Genomic DNA, 6,484 nt, shown 5'->3' with positions numbered 1-6,484 from the left:
CCAGGAAGGCACGCTATCCCCATTTTACAGATGAGGAAACAGAAGCTCAGGTTGGGCTGGTGACTAAGGGAAGCAGCGTGTGGCAGGTGGCTTGAGGCATCTCTGTCCATCATGAGTGACTAGGGAGCAGCCCTGCCACTCCTCATGCGATGTGCCAGGAGCCAGGGAAGCTGCTTTCTAGGGGATTCTAGCTGAGGCCAGAAGCATCTCCCTGAGTGGTGGTGGAGGCCTCTGTCTACTCCTCCAGGACTGCCAGGGGATAGGAGGGCACCGCTGACGTCACAGAGCCTCTTGGGTGAGTGAGCATCAGTTGAGTGGCGCCAGATGACTACGCTTCTCCTCAGTGCTGTCCCCCCCTGCCTTGGGCAAGGCACCACCCTGAACGCCCCACCTATCCCATGGAGGCTGCAAACTGCTCTGCAGAGCCAGGGTCTCCAGGAATGGGGAGGGCAGTCACCCTCACTCCACTGGTGTTTGTGACCCAAAGCACTGCCCAGGTCTCCAGGCCCATAGAACCCCCAAACCCCTTACTGGACCACACGGGGGACCTTGAGCAGCAGGCTTGGAATCCTAGGCCTTGTCTCCAGGTACATATCAGTGCCCAGGCTTGGGAAGCTTTGGTCTCAGGGGGGCTGGGACTCAGGCCCCCTGCCTCAAGGAAGAGGCATGTCCAGATGTCTCCTGTCCAGCCTCAGCCCTGCTCCCTGCCCCTATCCTTCACGGGGTCCCTAGGACAGGGCTACAGAAGTCTCATGCTGTCAGGGGATGCTGCCACCCCAGTGCCTGCTGTCACCCTTTCTGACTCACCTGTCCAGCCTGGGCTGGAGCAAGGGCTTGTTGCCCCAGAGTGTAGAGAGGCACCAGAGGCAGCTATAAAAGCATGTTGGGCCAGTCCTCAGCATCCTAGTTGGCCACTGTCTGCTGCCACGTGATGCTGGGAGGCCTGGGGAAGCTGGCCGCCAAGGGCCTGGCCCACCGCACCTAGAAGGCCACCGAGGGAGTCAGTGAGGACCCGGAGCTCCTTTCTACCTGGGCTGGGGGGATCTGGGGCAGACTGGGTCTGTTGGAGGCGGATCTTAGTGGGCAGGTGAGGACCTGGGGGGAGGCCTTGGCCCCTCAGGAACCCTGGTCTCCAGCCCCACCAGGACAGCACAGAGTTGAGGGGTGCAGAGCTGGGGAGGTCTCCTGGGGGCAGGGCATGAGTCCGGGTGCTGGGTGAACACTGGCAGCTTGGACCCTTCCCTCTGGAAATCTGGGGAACCTTTCTTGTCAAAACAACCTATTCTGAATAACCTATGCAGGAAAAGGAAGATGGATTTTTATTTTTACCATAACTTTAAAGCTTCAAAGATTTCTTAACAAGTCACCAAGTCTGATCTGTTCAAAGTCAAAAAGGAGATTTTCAATTTCATCCAAGTCCCCTAAAGCATGTTTATTTGTATTTGTATTTGTATTTGAAACAGAGTCTTGCTCTGTCACCCAGGCTGGAGTGTAGTGGTGCGATGTTGGCTCACTGTAAACTCTGCCTCGTGGGTTCAAATGATTCTCATGCCTCAGCCTCCTGAGTGGCTGGGATTACAGGCACCCACCACCATGCTCGGCTAATTTTTGTATTTTTAGCAGAGACGGGGTTTTGTCATGTTGACCAGGCTGGTCTCAAACTCCTGACCTCAAGTGATCCGTTCCTCTTGGCCTCTCAAACTGCTGGGATTACAGGCGTGAGCCACTGCACCTGGTCCCGAAGTGTATTTTGTATGCGGAGGTCAGCAGCTGTGCTTGGGGAGGCCCAGCCAGGCCCCACCCGTGGGTCATCGTATGAAAAACAGTCTTGCCTGAGTTTGTGTCCTCTTTCTAAATGGCAGCAGATGCGTAATTTGTTTTTGACTCTGCAGCTGTTGTGGACCACCTGCTTTAACCTTTCACTAGCCTTTGAGTTTCTGTGATTCCTGTTGGGAGAAAAGCTGAGTGTTGGGAGAGAAGCTGAGGCAGGGCTTGCTAGATTTGCCGGCTCCTTGCTTCTAGCACTCCCATTATCTCAAGTAGCCATATGTTTCTCATTCACTTGATATACTATTTCTTTTCAACCCTCACATCCTCACCACCTGTTTCCTTGGTAGATCACCAATAAATAGCATGCGCTCCCACACTCACGATGGCCCCCTGGTCCCATTTTCTCTCTCAAACTGTCTTTTTCTCATTCCTTTGATGCCCCCAGACTTTGTCGCCCCCGCGGCCTGGTGTTAGGTCTCATCACCCCAACAGATTCCCATTCTAAAGATGAGGGAACCCAGAAGTGGAAGGTAGAGTTAGTGTAAGAACCATTTCTTCTGACCCGAAATCTTTCAGTTCTAGCAGGCTACCACCCACACTTTAAAAAACTCTGAAGTAGGCAGAGAATTCCCTCTTGTTGGAGGAACTGCTTTGAGAGATGTGGTTTTACTGGATGAGGCTTTGGAAACTGACCTGAGGCAGGCACCAGCACATCCTGAGAGGGGTGTGACCTGGCACACAGGCCCAGCCTGGGCTTCATGTCTCAGCTGGCAAGACGGCCTGCTCATTGCCATTCCAGGCCGGGCAGGGCCAAGGGGCTTGGGGGACCCGTGCCCTCATGGGACTCACTGAGGCAGCCAGGGCCCTGGCATCTCCGAATGAAGCCAGCTGTGGGGGAAGGTCCTTCTCATGAGCCAGTCTGTCCTGGCTGGGGGTGGCATCCCAGACCCCCACCTTGGATGTCCAGGGATGCATAGGTCCATTGTGAGGATAAGTGGGCCTGCTCTAAGCCCTAACCCTGGACTTGGGGGACAGTGGGCCTGCTCTGAGCCCTCACCCTGGACTTGGGAGGGCATTGGCCTGCTCTGAGCCCTCGCCCTGGACTCAGGGGCACTGGGTCTCCTCTGAGCCCTCACCCTGGACTTGTCTCTTGACTCAGGGGCAGTGAGCCTGCTCTGAGACCTCATCCTGGACTTGTCTCCTCTGTTCAGTTCATGCGGTGGAGGAAGTGGTGAAGGAGGTGGTGGGACATGCCAAGGAGACTGGCCAGAAAGGTACAGCCAGCTGAGGTCGGGCAGGGAAGCAGGGAGGGAGGAAGGGAAGCCAGGTGCTGGGCCAACCTGTTCTTTGACTAACTAGGTCAGACTCTGCCCCTGATGTCGCAGCCTTTCAGAGCCTCTCGGCTGGGGCGGTTATCTACGCTCTTCGGAGGCCACAGAGCGTACTGCGTTAGGGCACTGTCTAGATGGTTCTCTCTGTGGAATGAGAAGAAGACAAAGTCACAAAAGACTATGTGACAGCACACTGGGACAAAACATTTAACATGTAAAATTCTATGTTAAATGTTAAATTGATGTGTGTGAGCTATGAGTAGAACTATGTACAAAGCATGTGTATATCTCATTCCTTTTAAACAAAATAGATTCCGGGTAGATGAAGGACTTAAATTTACATAAATGAATTTATTTAACTTACTAGGAGATAACCATCTTAGCTTAGGCTGCTATTATAAAATACCATAGGCCAAGCGCAATGACTCATGCCTACAATCCCAGAACTTCGAGAGGTCAAGGTGGGTGGGCCAACTAAGGTCAGGAGTTCAAGACCAGCCTGATCAATATGGTGAAACCCTGTCTCTACTAAAAATACAAAAACTAGTGGGGCATGGTGACACATGCCTGTAATCCCAGCTACTCAGGAGTCAGAGGCAGGAGACTCCCTTGAACCTGGAAGGCGGAGGTTGCAGTAAGCTGAGATTGCGCCAGTATTCCAGCCTGGGTGACAGGGCAAGAATCTGTCTCAAAAACAAAAACAAAAACAAAAACCATAAACTGGGTGACTTAGAAACAACAGAAATTTATTTCTCACACTCCTGGAGGATGGGAAGTGCAAGATCAAGGCACTGGCAGACTTGGCATCTGGTGAGGGCATTTTCCTGGTTTGTGGATAGGCCTAGCTGTGTCCTCACATGGTGGAAGGAGCTAGCTGTCTGTGGTCTTTTTTATGTAGTTGCTAATTTCAACCTCCCAAAGGCCCCACCTCTGAATACCATCACATTAGGGCTAAGGATTTCAACATATGCGTTTTGAGGGGAAGACATCATAAACATTTAGACATTGTAATAACATAAGAAACTTTGGCCTAATCTTGGAGAGGGGAGAATCTTTAGAACCATGAGAAAAAAACCCAGCAGCCATAAAGGAAATACTAAGTAAATCTGACAATCCAAAACTTCGAAATTTTCTATTACCAAAAAAAAAAAAACAAAAAAAAACTACAAGCCAAAGGAAAAATCACAAACTGATGAAAAATGTGTGTAATAAAAATGATAATCCAATATAACAACCCAATATAAAAATGCTCAAAAGACATGAGCAGGCATTTTCCAGAAAAAAGGACAAGCAGGCAATGTACCCATGAGATGCTCAGTCTCACTCACAGTTGAAGAAATACAAGTTGTTGGGGAAATTAAAACCAAATTCAAATTCATTTTGCCAGGAGTCCTGCTGCCCGTGGTCCTGTCGGGCCACTCCAGGGACTAATCCATTAAGATGACTACATCCCACAGGCCACTCAAGGGGACACAAGTTCAGCCAGTGGATCACTAGGACATTCTTCCTCTTTCTTTCCAACAGCCATTGCTGAAGCCGTAAAGAAAGACCAAGAGTCAGCGGACAAAAAGATGAAGGAAGTCACTGAGACAGTGACCAACACAGTCACAAATGCCATCACCCATGCAGCAGAGAGTCTGGACAAACTTGGACAGTGAGTGCACCTGCTACCACGGCCCACCCTTCCCGAGTCTCAATAAAAAGTAGTGAAATGAGTACATCGAGCCCTGGATTTACTCCCATTTGGATGCAAAGTATTTTCTTGTTGATATAAAATATTTTACATATGTATGGAGTATATTTGAGTATTTATTACATGCACAGAATGTGTGGTGATCAATCAGGGTGCTTAGGTGCCCATCACCTTGAATATTTGGTATTACTATGTGTTGGATACATTTCAAGTCCCCTCTACTAGCTACTTTGTTTTTTCGTGTTTGTTTTCAGACAGTGTCCTGCTCTGTCGCCAGGGATGTAGCGCAATGGTGTGATCTTGGCTCACTGCATCCTCTGCCTCCCAGGTTCAAGCAATCTCCTGCCTCAGCCTCCTGAGTAGCTTGGAATACAAGCGCAGGCCACCATGCCTAGCTAATTTTTTATTTTTTATTTTTTTGTATTTTTAGAAGAGACGGGGTTTCACCATGTTAGCCAGGCTGGTCTCGAACTCCTGACTTCAAGTGATCTGCCTGCCTGGGCCTCCCAAAATGCTGGGATTATAGGCATGGGATACTGTGCCTAGCCTTCTAGCTACTTTGAAATATACAATACATTGCTGCTAAGTATAGTCACCCTACGTGAAGTATTTTTCAACAGAAACCCTTTGCATGTCCCCCTTGTCTCCTCTGCTGAGGCGGACACTGGCACTGGGGCTCCTGCTGCTGGCTGGATAGGTCCCCATGATGAATCAGATGCTTCTCTCTCACACTAAGATCTTTCATGTCAGGAAGGGGCTCTTCTGGATGAATAGTGTCTGTGCTACGTTTCCTAAAAAACTGTTTCCCCAGAAACTATACATAGCTTTCAGCCACCTCAGTGTTTCAAGAACACGCTAAGGGGGGACCCTCATTTGTCTTGCATGTTTTTGGATTTTTCTTGAGATGTTCTTGCAGGACTCAGGGCAGATAACAGACCAGCTTGATGAAGAATTTAGCAAGGCAGGCCCCCACTGAGCTGCTTCCTGTTCTCCCAGAGCTCACATAAGCATTTCTGCTGGACAGTTACAGAATCTGGTCAAGGAGAGACTGAGTCACTGCTCAGTCATCCTAGAAGCTGCTGTTGATTTTTTCTTTTCTTTTCTTTTCTTTTTTTAAGATGGAGTCTCGCTCTGTTGCCCAGGCAGGAGTGCAGTGGCATAGTCTCGACTCACTGCAACCTCCACCTCCTGGGTTCAAACAATTATCCTGCCTCAGCCTCCTGAGTAGCTGGGACTACAGGCACCTGCCACCATACCCAGCTAAGTTTTTGTATTTTTGGTACAGATGGGATTTCACCATGTTAACCAGGATGGTCTCGGTCTCCTGACCTCATCATCCACCTGCCTTGGCCTCCCAAAGTGCTGGGATTACAGGCGTGAGCCACCGCACCTAGCCCAGAGTATTTATGCAGAGACTGATGTCAGGGCTACGTGTTGATAGTGGGTAGTAGTGGGCAGATGCCTGGCTCTCTCTCTTTCTTCTCCGGAGCAAGTCAGTATCATACAGGTTAAATATATCTTTAAGTAGCATTTAACCTAAAAAAATTTTTTTAATAAACAAAGCAATAATTTATAAAAATATTGCATCCCCTATTTATCTTGCTGGAAGCTATTTGTTCTTAGTAGAAATAAGATGAAAAGGTGTTTTGCTTAAAAAATAAGTGAGTTTCTCACCCTGTTTCTGGATCTC

The 6,484-nt window shown here is 49.3% G+C and overlaps 1 pseudogene; it reads left to right on the top strand.

Annotated features, from left to right (window-relative positions):
• The first annotated feature begins 931 nt into the window (after positions 1-931).
• Positions 932-4,771, top strand: LOC139356088 (protein FAM25A-like; annotated as a pseudogene).
• Positions 4,772-6,484: the final 1,713 nt, after the last annotated feature.

Source organism: Macaca nemestrina, chromosome 9 (genome assembly GCF_043159975.1).
Source record: "Macaca nemestrina isolate mMacNem1 chromosome 9, mMacNem.hap1, whole genome shotgun sequence".
Taxonomy (NCBI): Eukaryota; Metazoa; Chordata; class Mammalia; order Primates; family Cercopithecidae; genus Macaca; species Macaca nemestrina.
The sequence above is the reverse complement of the archived record's forward strand: the minus strand, read 5'-3'. Positions and strand labels throughout refer to the sequence as shown.